General features: G+C 32.1%; 1 protein-coding gene and 1 pseudogene across 2 annotated transcripts in view; both read left to right on the top strand.

The window, feature by feature from the left end:
- Window positions 1–736, top strand: part of LOC110313421 — a 1,734-nt pseudogene extending 998 nt beyond the window's left edge.
- The window catches only part of Il1rapl1 (interleukin 1 receptor accessory protein like 1), a 1,306,889-nt gene that overhangs the window by 309,392 nt on the left and 980,055 nt on the right, over window positions 1–17,442 (top strand). The window lies entirely within an intron of this gene.

The following is a 17,442-nucleotide window of genomic DNA, read 5'->3' as shown; positions in this document are numbered from 1 at the left end:
AACAACAATATGAACTAACCAGTACCTCCTGAGCTCGAGTCTCTAGCTGCATATGTAGCAGAAGATGGCCTAATCGGCCATCACTGGGAAGAGAGGTCCCTTGGTCTTGCAAACTTTATATGACCCAGCACAGGGGAAGGCCAGGGCCAAGTAGTGGGAGTGGGTGGGTAGGGTAGCAGGGGTGGTGGTGGGGTTTAGGGAACTTTCAGGATAGCATTTGAAATGTAAATAAAGAAAATAATAATAATAATAAATGTTAAAAAAAAACAGCAAAAGAAAAAAAAAGAAAACTCTTTGGCATGTCTGGAAAGCTATCTGCTCCTGGAGGTGGTAACAAGGTTCCATAGAAAAATGTAAAACTTGATGGAGATGATGAGGATGATGAAGAAGATGATGATGATTTTGATCAAGAGGAAACTAAAGAAAAGGTCCCAGTAAAGAAATCTGTATGAGATTCCCCAGCCAACAATGCACAAAAATCAAGCCAAAATGGAAAAGACTTAAAACTGTCAACACCAAGATCAAAGGGTCAAGAGTCCAAAAAAAAAAACCTCCTAAAATACCCAAAAGGACCTTGTTCTGTAGAAGATATTAAGGTAAAATTCAAGCAATTATAGAAAAAGGTGGTTCTCTTCCCAAAGTGGGAGCCAAGGTCTTTAATTATGTGAAGAATTGTTTCCAGGTGACTGACCAGGAGGCTATTCAAGATCTCTGGCAGTGGAGGACATCTCTTTAACAATATGGACTAACCAGTACCCATAGAGCTCATGTCTCTAGGTGCATATGTAGCAGAAGATGACCTACTCGGCCAGCATTGGGAGGAGAGGCCCTTTGTCTCGGAAAGATTATATGCTCCAGTACAGGATAATGCCAGGGCCAGGAGGCAGGAGTGTGTGGACTGGGCAGCAGGGTGGTGGAAGGGTATAGGGGACTTTTGGGATAGCATTTGAAATGTAAATGAAGAAAATATCTAACTAAAAAAGAATAAAAGCCAAACCAACTCTTAAAAAAAAGAAAAGAAAATTGTTTAAACAGTTTGAAATATTCTGTCTTACTTCATTTCTGTAATAGTTGATGTATGGCTGTCCTTTTTATAATGCATAGTGAGAACTTTCCCTACTGTGTTTGATAAATGTCCAGGTTCAATTGCCCAGAATTGTCTAAAATTCCTGTTTAGCTTTCAAGGATGGAACTCCACTTTACTTGGTTTAAATATGTATGGAATATTATGGTAGGACATAGTAATAGTGGTGGTCAGATGTGGAAATAGTAGGGAGACAAAAATATGCATGTGAAATAAACTAAGTATTTTAATAAAAAAAATGTGTGTAGAAATGCCATTGAATTTCCTTAAGCATTCCTTTTTCTCATTTCACTGATTTTGAATAGTTCTATTATCATTTATAAATAAAATATTTTAAATATTCTTGCGAATTTTGTATATATTTTATTTAAAAAGAATATTATTTTAATTTTCCCAATAGAGATTTTCAAAAACCTTGTTTTTACTTTTATATCTATTATATTAGGAAAATAACCCACACATTTTCTTTTTTTAATTATTTGTTTAAGGAGTAATTTATGGCATAGAATATTGTTAGTTTTAGGAACTATTCCACGTAAGCTTGAGAAGAATGTATATTCTGCTGTTGTTGAATACAGTAATCTATAAATGTCAACTATGTCAAGCTACTTGATAGTGCTCTTCTGGTCAACTCTATCCTTAGTGATTTTCTGCCTACTTGCCCTATCCATTATTGAAAGATGTAAGTTAAAATCCCTGACTATAATTGTAATTTTGTCTTTTTAACCTTTGTTGTCATCTGTTTGTACCTCATACATTTTAATACTATCTTATAAGGATATATATATATATATTATTCCTATTAGGATAATTTAAAGTTTATTATTAGAAGTCTTCTTTATCTGAAATGTACATAACTATTCCAAGTTTAAAATTTAATATCTGTATGTTTCATCACAATACTGTCCTTTATAATGATATAACTTAGTCTTTGTATTTTAATTTTTCCATTAATGAAATATGCTTTTATTTACATTAACAGTCACTGGTTTTACATTTTTGAAAATTATTAGTTTGCGTGTGTGAATGTGTGTGTATCTGTACATATATGGATGTAAAATTGCTCTGCTATGTTTGTAGGCAGAGGAAAATTAACAGAAAATCAAACTGAATTTGTCAGGCTTGGTAGATGTGTTTATCCAATAGGTAATCATATCAGCCCAGTTGCTTTTTAATTGGTGTCTATAAGTGTTAATATTTCAAGTAAATATTAACATAATTAGATTAGTTACTATCATACATATAGATAACGTGTATTTATTGTGTCCATTCTTTGAAAAAAGGAAACAAAAGTTGTTATATTTATAATTTCCCAAGTAATACATTAATGTGTTTGTAAGGAGATGTGCATATATATTTTCTGGATATGCCAATCTTGAACATCATATCCAGTTTTCTTTGCACGGAATCCATTGCCTTCCATAATCATATAAATATATCTGTATAATACTTATTTGTGCAACGTTTAAATCAAACTATATGAATTTAGAAAATTATAAATTAGAGGATTTTTAAACTCTTTTTCTATTTTTAAACATTTCAAACACTTTTACTTTGTTTGTTTGTTTGTTTGTTTGTTTGTTTGTTTTTGAGACAGGGTTTCTCTGTATAGTCCTGGCTGTCCTGGAACTCACTTTGTAGACCAGGCTTGCCTTGAACTCAGAAATCCACCTGTCTCTGCCTCCCAAGTGCTAGGCATATGCCACCACTGCCCGGCTATTTTTTTCTATTTTCTTTTTTTCTTTATTGGGTATTTTCTTTACTTGTATTTCAAATGTTATCCCTTTTCCAGATTCCCTCCCCCACCCTGCCAACCTCTTTCCTTTTCATCTAGGAGGGTGTTCCTCCACCCACCTACTCCCTTCTTCCTGTCCTTGAATTAATTCCCTTATACTGAGGCATCAAGTATTCAGAGGACCAAGGGCCTCTCTTCCCATTGATGCCCAGCAAGGCCATCTTCTCCTGCATATGCAGCTGGATCCATGGGTCCCTCCATATGTACTCCTTGGTTGGTGATTTAGTTCTTGTAAGCTCTGGGGAGTTTGGTTTTTTGATATTTTTGTTCTTCTTAAGGGTTTGCAAACATATTCCTGATGCATGTTAAAATTTTTACATCAAAAATAACTTTTGATATAATTATTAAATGTAAACCTAGGACAATACATCAATATTATTATTTTATGAGTAAGTAAATATTTAATTGTTTTCCACTTCACTTATGCAAAAAGTTGCAAACCCAGCTATACACTCCAATACAATGTCACAGAAGCAGGAACAAATTTACAAATCACAGCTTATTTACCCTATTAGAGAGCTAAATTCACTGAAGAAACGAAGATAACGGTTTTCATTTAAAGGGCAAGAAAAAGAAAGAAGGAAAGAAGGAAAAAGTAAACAAAGAGAAAAAGAAAAGAGAAAGAGAGAAAGAGAGAGAGAGAGAGAGAGAGAGAGAGAGAGAGAGAGAGAGAGAGAGATTTTAGAATCAGTTTTACAACACATTTGTTTTTCTGTAGCAGTTTGACAGATGAGTAATGTAGATAACAGTGACTGCTTAAGTGTTCTTATGAGTAACCCTAATTCATCATTGTCTAATGGTTAATAGATTTAGAGTAGCTGCATTAAAACAACACATGCAGTATTTTTCAAAAGAATGTAATTTGTCTTGTTTTTGTCATGTTGGCAATGGAAAATAGTTTTATTTTGATAAAGGTTACAGAATTTATTGGGAGGAGATATCTGATGACATCAAAGGTCTTTCTCAAAGCAATTTCAGATACCAAAATTACATACTGAGGCTCACTCCCTTGACACAGTTGTAAACTAAACATTTTATAGAGGCAGGATAGAATACTAATAGGCCATTATATTTTAACTAATACAATGAATTCATAATACTTATTGGATGAAGGTTATTCCAAAACTAGATGGTAAGCATTTGAAATAAAGTAACCATATGAGTTAACCTGTCTTCAGTTCCTGGTCAGAAAGAGGGAATTGGTTGATATTTAGGGTGGGGTCGGGTGATCTGTTTATTTCTGAACGGAAACAGTAGTGGATCTGGGGGAAGAGGGTTGTTGTGAGGGGGAGAAGAAGGAGTGGAGGGAGGGGAATTTGTGATGATGATGTATTGCATAAGAGAATGATAGTGACAAAACTAACTCCATGAGTCTTTAATATTTCCATTAAAGAATAAAGTCAAGGTCAAGTTTACAGTATACGACATTAGTCCAAAGTGGCATGTCAAACCAGCTGCAGCTTAAAGATTTAAATAGAATTTTCATTAAATTATTTATTTTACACCTAAAATATTTTCCTTGAAATTATTTGTTCCATACAACAGTGTCTCATTACTTTTACCATTCCAACTCAAACAAAGTCTGTACTCATATTTGATACTATAAAACAACACACTGCACATGTCACTAATTCATTTAGCTTGCAATTAAAGAATCAATTATTCCTCCATGTTGGGCCATTTCTCTGTTACAAGTCCTCTTACTAAATGGTCTCCTCTCTGTTTTTTTGTTTGTTTGTTTGTTTGTTTTTTAACTCGTTTTTATATTTTAGCTAACCTTTTGTTGCTTTGGGGAAGTATCTGTGGGACCTTAAATAATGCCATGATATAAATTGGCCCTTTCTGCCAAGGCAGATAACTGAATTCAATCCCAGGAAAATACATAATAAGGGGAAAACAAACAAACAAACAACCCAAAACAGCAAGTTGTCCTGCAATTGATACCAACATACCTTGGCATGGGTATATCCATGCATGCATGCACCCAAGATAAACAAACAAACAAAAAAATAAATAAACATATTGTTTTTGAAATCTTTATTTTCGTAAATTTGAAAACTGCCATGCTAATATCGCTAGGGCTTATGAACTGAATTACATTCACAGCCTTTTGAATATTGATTTTGTAAATTATATTGGATAATGAGGATCATCACTAAAAATTTCTACATTTCCTGTTTATTTATATTGATTCTTTCCATAAGGCAGTGTGTGTAGCTATTTAAATTAAAAGCAAATTTCTCATTGATTTATGTCTTAACATATTCACTTTATTTTCTGTGACAGATACTTTAAAACTACTAAAAGTAACCATTTACAAGATGATATTAAGTAGCATGGATATCTTTTCCAATGTGGAGTTCTAAAGAACAATATAATGATCCAAGAAGATGAGCAAAGATACTTAGCAACTGAAAATTTATTACAAGGATAGCTTCCTAGAAGTACTTTTAAATCATGAGTCATGTGTATTTGACAGGTGACTATTTGACATTAGAGTGGAAAACCTGCAATACCAGAAGGGGATGTATGCAGTCCTTTAATCCATCAGTAAATTGTCAAATTGCAAGTATAGAGACTTCGTTCTAAGTAATGCATGCTATTTCAAGTTCTAAATTGCACTTAGAATTTGAGATTGCACTTCATAATCTCAAGCTGAACAGTTGCTTGTAAAAGCTATTTCAGTTTCAATATAAGGAAGTGATATCTCTTCCAATAAAAAGCAAGTTTCTCATTTAATGGCAGTGTTATGTATCCTGTATGATGAATAACAACAAGGAAAATAGAGAACAAAAAGAATACTTAGGGGAAAAGGTGAGAACTTTGTCTCCAGTGACTCAGATAAATGGAGATATTTGTTTCCTTTAAACAGCTCACAGGGAAAATCTCATGAGGCAGCTCTGTCTGCCTGAAGTTTTGATCTAGCTATATAATGTAAGTTCTATGTCTATAAAGTAGTGTTATCAGACAATTTGCCAACTATTTAGAAAATCTGAACTGTAGACATTTTGTGCATATTTAGGTTGTTGATACCATCATTATTCTAATACTATACTCTGATGTATATTACTGAGAACTTGTAACATATTACTACTTATTTTCTACATATAAAGTTGGAAAATACTGTTTGGAAGGTATTTCGAATGAAATAGAAATGACAAATGTTTCTCTCATTTCTTTATATTTCTTTAGTATGCTTAATACAAAATTCTGTGGAATTACAGTAAATACCTAGTATCTGGGTTAATTCACAAAGATGAGGTAAACATGTCCTTTACTCACAAAAACTTAACTCTCAAAAGTTAACATAGGAGATGAAAATAGACCACACATTTGAAAGAACCATAAATCATTTGGAAGGTGTCAAACATTCATCAAATAGCCATCTAGTGTTGAGAAAATTGAGACCATCTCAATTTCATTATTGTAAATGATTTCCTCAGCAATTAATCTTAAACCATAACTCCAACTTTATACTTGATTTCTCATAGCAAAAAGAAATCTTGGAAGGAAAATATTGAATGAGTTGTTTCAGAATATATTTGCATATTATTTCACTCCTAAAACTTCAATACTGACACTCTCCATTTCTTTTAGTTCCTAGTAGTTCTAAAATGTTTGTACTTTTCATAGCACAGTTACTTATTAAATAATTTGAAGCTATAAAACACACACAAATAGCAAGTACTTTTATCTCACCAAAATGTATCAAATGAGATTGGTAGAAATATTTACAGGACTAGTTGCACTGAACCAACTATGCATTATCTTATCAAGAGGTATACTTTGTATGTTCTGTGAGGATACACGCTTTATGAAATTTTCATGAATTAAATTAACCACTGGATACTAATATTGTTTGCTTCTTCTAACTTGATCAAAATTTAACATACAAAATATAAAATATGAAAATTTTTGCTTTAACTTGAAAAAAGTAATTCATTATCCATTTTCAATCATTTTTGAACAAGGATGGCATTATATCTAACTTGGACAATATAATTGGAATAGGAAAATTACAGTGTCCAAAGTGTTCTATTTTTTCTTTGTAATTTGGCTGCAGTACTAACTATACTTTTGAGAAAACTTGGTTGAAAATAAAATAGCTTTGAATATGTATAACACCCAGATACATTTTCAGATTAATGGCATATATAAACTGATTGATATTTCCAAAACTAAAGGAAGTAAATCATTACTTTTTCCTCTATATGATATATGAGATAATACAATTTACAAACAAGGTTTGATCCCAGCAGGAAGGTTTCCAAAGGTTGTGCTCTTTTCCATTGTATCATTTCTTCAGCATTTTTTATTAACTGTAAATGGGATTATTAGATTATGTATATTATACATTTGTGGGAGCTAAATGAGATACTAGCTGAAAAAATAATTTTCAAGAAATTGACACCTTGTAAATACTCAATTCTTTTTTTTTTTTTTGCTTATTTTCCAAAACTCATCATTCAGTTTCCACTGAGAATGAAAACAATAACACTTCATCAACTTCTGAACATGATGAAGGAAAAATATTAGTTAGCTTTTAATTTGAAGTGGCTAACAAAGAACTTAGTGAAGTAAGCTACTTCTCTATAAAATGAAAATATTAAATTAAAACTACTTACAAACATGGACTGTTTGTTTTACAAAGTCTGATTGTGAGTGTGAATAACACCAAATTTCTTTTCTACTAGTAGTTGTTATTAAATTGAATTGAGCTCCTACTTTTAATCAGATTAATGCATAAAATTTAGAATAATCACAGAAAGCAGAAACAGATTCTCAAAATATCTTGGTTATTGATTCCAAAAATACTGTGTCAACAATGCTAGAAAATTCGTTTTTTGTGGAGGTCCTAGCTTTGTGTTCTCTTTGCTTGGAACTGTTTGGAACTTTGCACACTTGAAGTCCATAACTATGGATTTACATTTAATATTTAAAATATTAGCATCATCCAGAGGCCTTTCTTCTTCTGGGTTTAAGATTATCATAAAGCTGTGTGCTTTAAACTCAGTGGTGGGGACTACCTGTGGCATATTAACTCAAGGTAGCCTTTCATGCTTTATCTCTGCAGGAAGTGTGCCACTCAAACTAGGTAGAAAGCACCTCCAGAGATTTTATGGGGTGCTGTCATTCATTTGGCCAGAGATATTGACTGAGCTGTTTGTATTTTCCACTAAAGATGATGTCATAGAATTTGGATTGGCAGAACATAATTATAACAGCCAGGTTTTGAAGTATAAATGATATATTGAATGAAATTTTAACGATGAATTAAAGTCTAAAACTATAGCTGTATCTTCTCTCTCATGGATTTTAAAGTTATCATTTATTTTCATTTTAAACATTTTATTATTTAAAACATTTTTAAATTTAAATATATATTGATCATATTCTTCCCCTGCCCCAAGTCCTTTCATATTGTCTCATCATCCACACCCCAACTGTTAAATTCTTCCTCAAAATTATTTTAAAAAATCAATAAAATAATCTTGCTCAAAAAGTCCTAGAAAACAAAATAAAAGAACATCAAAAAAGAACAAAATCAAAACAAAATAAAACAAAACAACCAAACCAAACCACCAACCCCTCACTAAACTATAACTGAATAAAAGCACAGAAAGCAATTGTGGAGCCCATTACATGTTGTTCCACTACACCTGAACAAGAGGACTGCCCTGGAGTGGTTGGTATACAAAGTGTCACTCCACTGCAGAAAAGTGAATCCCTCTCCTAGCAAGTATAAATGCCAGTAGAGTTGGCAATATTTACCCTAGTGGCTAGGTTTTCATCCATTCACTTATTCATCAATCAATAAAACATAAATGATAACCTAAATCAATAAATAATAAGATAAATAAAAAGAATCACATTGAAGCTATATAGGACAAATCAACAGAAGGAGAAAAGCTCGAGAGGAGGCATAAATATCAGAGACTCACTTGTTTGCATGGTCAGGAATTCTAGGAAAACACTAAACTGGAAGCCATAACACACACACACACACACACACACACACACACANACACACACACACACACACACACACACACACACACACACACACACACGTGTTGATTCAAAGGGCCCCGTTTTCTTTGTGTCCTTCATTACCTCTGGTTCTTATATGCTGCCTCCTCTTGCAGGTGGTTGGTTCCCTAATCCTTGATCTGAAGAATTTGATGGAGACCTCCCATTTAGGGCTGAATGTTCTGAGTCCCACTCTATGTCTAAGGTCTGGCTGTGAGTCTCTACATTTAATCGCCCCTCAACTCCAGGGATTTTTAACTAATTATGATTTAGACCTGTAAGTCTGTTTTCCATAAATGCATTAAAACTTCTTATCAAGCAGCCACAACTTAATTAATTAATCTTTAAATCACAGCGAAGAAGATTTGAATTTAGAGTTTTCTTTTCCTTTCTGAAAAGTTCGTTTTGTTAGAGCTGTCTCTTGATGATAACCACCATTGGTTTTCTATTATAAAATAGAAATGTTTCATTTCTGAACAGTAGTTAAAGATCATAACCTCATCTGCATGCATTTTTTGCTTGAACAAGGTTGTCTTCATTAACCTAAGAAAAAATGGATTTGTGAGATGTGCTTTCTTTTCTTGTTACAGAAAAAGTAAAGCAAAGTGGTGTTTCATATACAAACACACACATAGACACACACAGGAGAGACACAGAGACAGAGTCAGAGAGACATAGAGGTACAGAGAAAGCCATAGATTCAGTATTATTTAAAGATTTAGCAATGGAAAATACAGCACATTACATTCATTACATTTCCTATCATTGTGTGTGTTTTGTTTCATATTCTAGAGATTCTTGCTTGCTTCAGTTTGGAATAAAGCTGAATATTTCATTTTTGTTTTGATTCACAGTTTGTATAATTTGTAACATTTGGACACCTAAATATTCTAAATAGTTGAGTTTCATTTTAGTTTATGCTTAATACCAACTTGAAATTTATTGAGATCTTATAATTCTATCATTGCAATAATGGTGGGTTCTAATGGCAGTTCATACAGAGTGATTTTTTTTAACCTTTTATTTATTTATTTTAAAGTCCAGATTCTATTCCCTTTCCAGTACACCCTCAGACTGTTCCATACAGAGTGATTCTTAGTACCAAATAAAATAAAAATTGATTCTTAGTACAAAATAAGATAAAATGCATAATCCATTAAGGTTAAGCAGCTTTCAAATCTTAAATGACTAATTGTTTATCCAGCCTGTCAAATGGTTTTGCATTTAGGATACGCAACACCTGTGTTGGAAATCATTGTAGAATTGTTTCCACATGTGCATATGAAAAAAGGAAAACCTATAGACTTTCTTCAAATTGCAGTAGAAAATATGTAAATACCCTTTAAAAGTTTAAAATATGAAAATTTATGCCATAAAATGCTTTTGCAATGTTTTGTGGCCAACAGCTCCCCTCATCTTATAAAATGAATTACTCTTCGTAAGATATATGATTTTCATCCAAATTATTATTCTAGAGTTTGTTGAACAAGCCCAGTTAAATGTATACCTGTACAAAACACAGAAAATTATTTTCTAAATCAGAAAGCACTAGTTTCTACCTGTCCAATATCTACTTTAAAATGTTGATTTCTATTTTGCTCTTGTTGTTACTTGTGATTTACTTTTGTATTAATATTTTCTTTAAACATATTGACAGTCAATTTGACAAGCTGTCACTTCTGGAAATGTCACATTTTCCATTAGTAATTTCCTTCTTTCAACAACAGCATTAGTCACCTTATCTTATAATATTAAACATCTCCTTTTAATACTAGTAGATGAAAAATTTTAAACTAAAATAGTTTTGACAATGGAATTATAACAATAGATATATATGACAAGTGTGGGAATATAAGAGAGATCAATCTTTTATGTGTACATCAATTAAAGGTGTCCATGCTTTTAGAATAGAGGTTTGAATAGATGATTGCTATATCATATCTAACATTAAAAGTAACTCTGGTAACAATAAAGATCTTGTGTTGGAAACCACCAAGAGGGAAAATTTGTGGGGCTGATGCCAGACACAAATATGAAATAATGTTTACCACAGGTTGTAGACTCCTCAAAACTTTTGTGAAGTGGTGTCATTAAGTCTTTTACATCTTTGAAATATAACAGAAAGCCACAGAAATAATCGTAGCAAGGAGTTAACATCTTTTCCTAATTTGGGTTTTAGAAAATTAATTTACTGAACAGGAAGTCAAGAATATTTATGGGGAGAAAATTAGGGCATTTTTGCTGAGGTTCATGAACATGCATTTATCCTTTCTTAGTGTAAATGGGATGAATGGTACTAAAAGAACACCACATGTGCTCAGTAACTGAGAAAGTGATATGCCTGTCTATGGGGACATTAACAATACTTGAACATCTGTTAATGCCTGTTCACCTTAGGAAATTTATTTCATAAAGCATACACTGTTTCAACCATTATTAACTTATTTCATAAATGATTATATATCTGACTGTGATCCCTTCACTCAACGCACCTCTGCTTATTGCATGAATGTGAGCCAACCCACTGCTCTCTGCAGTCACAGCTTATAAATGGGCAATTAATGCATTAATGCTATTTGGAAAAAAAAAGCCTCTTCTGCTATAAGTTATTGTCATATCCCTAAAAACGGAGCCTCCTATAAAGATTAATTTCAGAGAAAAACTACTAACATGTACATCACAACAAAAATAGAATTAAAAATTCAGATATACTATTTTAAAAAGACGGACATGGAATAAAATTTGCTTGAATTCTAGCTCTGCCACTTACCAGCCATTTGCACTTGAATAAATTATTTGCCCTTTCTAAGCTTTCTTATCCTGAAAGAGGAATAAAGACAAGTACTTCATTAAATTGTTATTTATGTGAGGCATTCCATGAGAAAGGCTATAACTTGCACACACTAAATATTCAAGATGTAAAGTAACCTTTTTGGCTGTACAGTTAACAGTTGCTTTCAATGTGTCTTTTGACGCATGTTTGCCGTGGTATTGCTTCTCATAAGGAAGTAAAATGCCTGGTTTAAACCTTATTCTGTAAAAAGTGGTATTTTTGTACCTTCATCTATAGATTTTTACCTTATTACCATCCCTTCTGGCCACTTAGCAGTAACTGGTAAAAAGTGCTAGTAGAGTTGCAGCTTATCAGTTTTGGACAATTTTGAGTGACTCTAGGTCAAGCTTTGACATTCTTCTAGCTTCATACCATAGATACAAAGAGATAATAGTGAAACCATGACCATAATACTTGATTTACTAATGTCTTGCAGTCAAATACTATGTACCAGAATACAAGGCTATGTGTTAAAGATCGATAGGCAAAGATCAAATTGTTTTGCCTGCACCTAAAATAAAGCAACCATAGCTTTCCAAATTACTAAATACCAATTGTTCTGTAATAGTTATGATAAATCAAAAGCAATCACTACTATGTAGGTTACTTGTGAATTAGAAACCCCCAGATCTGATTATGACTTTGTGAGTTGCTACCATAGTAAAGTAATGCATTCTAGCTCTCTATATGTTAAATGCTAGCACATAGGCATTGGGATACTACTCTACAGTTGGAGAAACTTAGAAAATGAAGGAAGAGAAGCAGGAGGAAGATGAGAAGGAGGCAGAGAACAGAGGATGAAAAAGTTCCCTATCTGATGGTGAGACTTTGTGTAGCGTGCATTAAATTACAGATGACGATGAAACATTTCTGGTTTCCTAAGACCAAAGCATACCATTAAATGTTTTAGTAAAAAGACTGATTAAGAAATTAAATAATATTGGACCTGGAAAAGGCACCAAAACAATCATCTGGCATAGCACTCCCAAAATAAACCATTCTAATTAGATGAACATTTTCCCTTCACAATTTACATATTGGTGCTGCAATTTATTGTTTTAATGTTTTCCTGCCTAAATAACAACTATATATAGTCATCAAGAAACAAAAATAATAGCAGTAGAGCCAGTTTTTAAATCTATGGATTTGAGTCAGAATAATTTCAAAGAGAATGGGAGTACACATAGTTCCTTAATTAAATTTTACCACTATTTGAACTTAAAAAAAAAATAGCTGTTATAATTCATAACACTTTAACCAAAAGTTTAAATCCAATTTTTCAAATGCAAAAATGTATTTTATATTTACCAACTATATACATGGATGAAAGAACTATAGAGGTTTATGTTGGCTTTCAGTTAGATTAGATTAATGTAGCCCTTGTGCTTAGAAAATTATGACCCTTGGTATGTTTGCAAGAATGTTTTAGGGAATATTTCATCATAAATGTTCTAATCTGATCAATAGATTATTAATTAGGAGGTGGTGAAAGGAAGCAGGTTGGACCATGGTATCAAGTGCTATCCAGCTCAAATACCCACTCTTCTCCTATCCTCCTAGTCGCTCTCAGTTTTCCTCTTTTCTATATGCCAAGACCAAAAGTACGGCTTCTAACTAACACTCTTGACACAGGTTATACTATCCAAATTCATGCAGCAAAGTGACTTTGTACTAAATTATCTGAAGTCACCAGTCAAAATAATTATTTCTACTTTAAATTGTTTCTTTTGGGCATTTGTTCACAAGGCAAAAGTAATAAAGATAATATATTCTACTATAACAACTAATGAAAAATATTTTTTTTCTCTTCTACTCTACCCTCACGACCAGGAAACCTTTCACTCATAGTATTCATTCTTGTATTTTGCTATTTTGCCTACCCGTTATTTCTTTCCCCTCCCAGGTTACATGGGACCGTACATAATATATTCTTGTCTAATAAGAACTACATTAGCTCCCTTTCTGCCATGTCCTTTTATGTCTCACTATAAACCACCCATTTATAGCCACTTACTTAAAGAAAGCTACATGATATTGGAATAAACTTGCCCTAGAATTATAACATAAAGTAAGATGTTAGGGAAGAAAGGAAAGAGAATTGTCACATCTGTGAGTTTGCTTGGCAAATATCCTGAAAACACATTGAATTTGGACTCATACTTTGGGTTCAATACTTTCCAGTGAATTCATTAGTGAACTGAGTAGACCAAAAATTAAGACATACTTGCTAGTGGTGTTGAACAGAGATAACTGAGTTTTTTGAAAAACTTGTTGGCATTTCAGCCCCTAACTACATGCAATGAACACAAGTTTACCGTTTCTTCCAAGGGAAGAAGCCTTCTTGAAGTGAACCAAAACAAACTGAAACAAAACAAATATAGTATGGAGAATGCATTTTATTATCTTACCTTAGATGTTATTATAAGAGTCAATGATGAAGAAAATTATAACATTTTCCCCATCTTAAATTATTTTATCCTATTTTAATATTTTATGTTCTAAAGATGCAATGATGAATAAATATCACTTTCGTGAGAGGATGGTTAATATAGTCCAGCCTTTGTAGCACTTTTAACAGAAAAAATAGTCCTAATTTGATATATTTTAAAGCAAAGTTAAAATATACTATCTGCATTAAAGTCTCATTATTCTAAATGTGCATTGGATTTTAATTATGAATTAAATTTTCCTGTCTTTCCTTGGGTTGTAATTGTGTTCAATCTTAAATATTACATGTATATAAATACAAATTGGAATCTCTAAGTACTGTGTGAGTGAATTTATCATTCACTCTTTGCCTCTTCAATTTTTTTATTTGTATACACTGCTTTTTTGTTCTTTGTTTTTGTTGTTGTTGTTGTTGTTGCTGCTGTTTGGGCAGGATTTTGCTGAGTAGACCAGTATAGTCTTGAAGTAAAGGGTTTCCTACATTAACCACCCAAATGATAAGGTTACAGAATTGAACAACTACTCTACTTTTCCCACAGAGTTTTAGGATTACCTTTGATCTCATCTAAATGGTAGCCCTTAAATATCTCATATCTCCCATTTTTTCTTCTTGTCTCTTCTTTTCTTATCTCTTTCTTTCTTTCTTTCTTTCTTTCTTTCTTTCTTTCTTTCTTTCTTTCTTTCTTCCTTTCTTCCTTCCTTCCTTCCTTCCTTCCTTCCTTCCTTCCTTCCTTTCATTTTAATATTTTTTTCCTTTTACCTTACTTTGGGTAAGTCAAACTCATATTCTAGTTCTTATGTTACAAACTGGGCTATCTCTTCAATTTAGTAAACAGTAGTGTATATAACAAGTATTTTATGTATAATTAGACTATAAGCAGATTGGAAATGTCTTATTTTTAATTGCTGTATTGTTACTGATTTTTAAACATGGGATCTAGCATGTTTTCTAGAATTGAAATAGAAAATACACTCAAGAGCCCATAGATATTATGAATCTTCATATTCTAACTTATGGAGGTGCCACTAAGTAACTTACATTCCCCTACTTCCCCAGCTTCTTATACAAGTGCTTGAATTTGAATTGTCAAATTTTGTTCCAGCATTACAAAGTGCTTGGGGATCAAAGTCAATACTGTCACTTACTCACCTTGTAAATTCAAATGAAAACAGAATGAGGCACTGTCATTTGAGAAATATATGCCATTTAATGTCAAACATGTATATATGAATGCAAAATCAGCATTTCCCATGAAATATCCACTTTAAATATCTATCTTCAGCACCAAGCAAATACTCTACACAGTGCTGTAATGCAGCTAGTTTCCTTCTATTTAACTAAGAATTAAAGAGAACATCATTGTTGTTGAAATTTAGAAATTTTTGATGAAAGAAAGTATTACACTTTTTGTGATGTTTAAGTATTTTATTTACTTCAGAACTGAGTCATTTTCTTTAATACTCTTTTGACATTAAAAAAAGAGTTTTGTAAGAGACTGATCATTTTAAAGCATCATTAAAATTTGTACTTTGATTATTTTTTCTACTTTTATAACTTTGAAACCTATAGAAGACAAATAAAAAGAAAAGTCTATTTTTTTCTTGATTAAGTAAATTGATAATATCTGTTGATTATAAAAGACTATATTGTGGATTCTACCTGAAATTTGTATTTGAAAAGCTTAATCTAGTATTTTACTTTGGAATTTAAAATCATGACATTTAAATAAAATATTTTAGTTAAACATTGAGAATACTTTGTGGAGTTATATGGTTTTTAAATATTCCATGGTAAATGTGACCTATAAATTTTTTTAATTAAATGGTGGAGAGTAAATTTGCTTTTATTTTATTATGGAAACATTTGGGTTATCTCTGTAGGAAACAGCAGGTTGATAATACAATATAATTCATCTTCAATCTTACTTCAAATTATAATCTAACTAACTTTTAATAATAAAACCACATTGATTTCTGAACTTCTTCTAATGGTGTGTGTAAGTTATATGCCTTTTTTATGTGAAGTTTGGATTTCTATTTGATTATTAAATGTTTGTGATTGATAGACCTATTGAAATGCTTATGGTTTAAAGGTTTTCATGCAAGCAGCATACTTAGAAATTCATTAGAGTGATAGGCAGATGAATGTATACATTGGTACATGTATGATAGTGCAAGTATAATGAGGTGTTAATTGTGGAGTCTCGAGGATGTTAATATGGATTTTCACTGTATAATTCTTCAATCTTTTCTGTGCTATAAGAGTTTATTTTAATCCAGTGGATTAGATGTTTCAGTTGATGTGAAAGAACTTAATACATGATTGATTTATAATTCTATCATATATTAAACTACCATCAAGTTTCATGGTCCATTACATTTTTCATCTTCACACAATCTAGTAGGATTTTTTGTATGTAATATAATGAAGATTTGTATATGATAAGTTGAAATAATAAGGTTTATGATGCTAGAAATTTAACCCAAACATTAAGATATTGTGCCACATATCTCTGCTCAAGGAGGAAACCATGATGACTGACATTTAGCAGCATCTATTTTTAACCATGCATTACTCTATTTATAATTAAGAATTTCATAATATATGCATTTTATCCAGTCCTCCTAGAGTTTCACTTCTAAAGCCTAGCATGTTTCTTTCATCGATTTATTTATACTTCAAACTTCTCTTTTTAAATACCCCTGAGTCTATTTAGTGCAGCTTATATGTGAATATGTATGGGACTATCTATCTAGTTGATCATGGATAGCTCCATATTGCTGACACTAAGAATACTGACTCTTCTACACAAAGGTGTGCACAACTGTGCAGGCTGGAATATAATGTTTCACTGCAGATATCTACATTATCTAGCTCTTATAGTCTATATTTTATCCTTAGAGGACAGGGCTATATCTAGAACTGAGCACTTAAAAATTTACTCAGGCCAGGCAGTGGTGGCACATGCCTTTAATACCAGCATGTGGGAGGCAGAGGCAGGCAGGTTTATGAGTTCAAATCCAGCATGGTCTACAGAGTGAGTTCCAGGACAGCCAGGACTACACAGAGAAACGTTGTCTCGGAAAAAAAAAAAAAAAAAAAAAAAAAAAAAAAAAAAAGGAACAAAGAAATATTTCTATCTATGACAAAATGAACTTTCTGCTGTGATGTTTGAGAGAGCTATTAATTTTTGCATATAAAGATAAGAATGATAATATGATATGCTCGCCTAAAACCTATGATCTAGCCAT

This window comes from Mus pahari, chromosome X (assembly GCF_900095145.1).
Source record: "Mus pahari chromosome X, PAHARI_EIJ_v1.1, whole genome shotgun sequence".
Classification (NCBI taxonomy): Eukaryota; Metazoa; Chordata; class Mammalia; order Rodentia; family Muridae; genus Mus; species Mus pahari.
The sequence above is the reverse complement of the archived record's forward strand: the minus strand, read 5'-3'. Positions and strand labels throughout refer to the sequence as shown.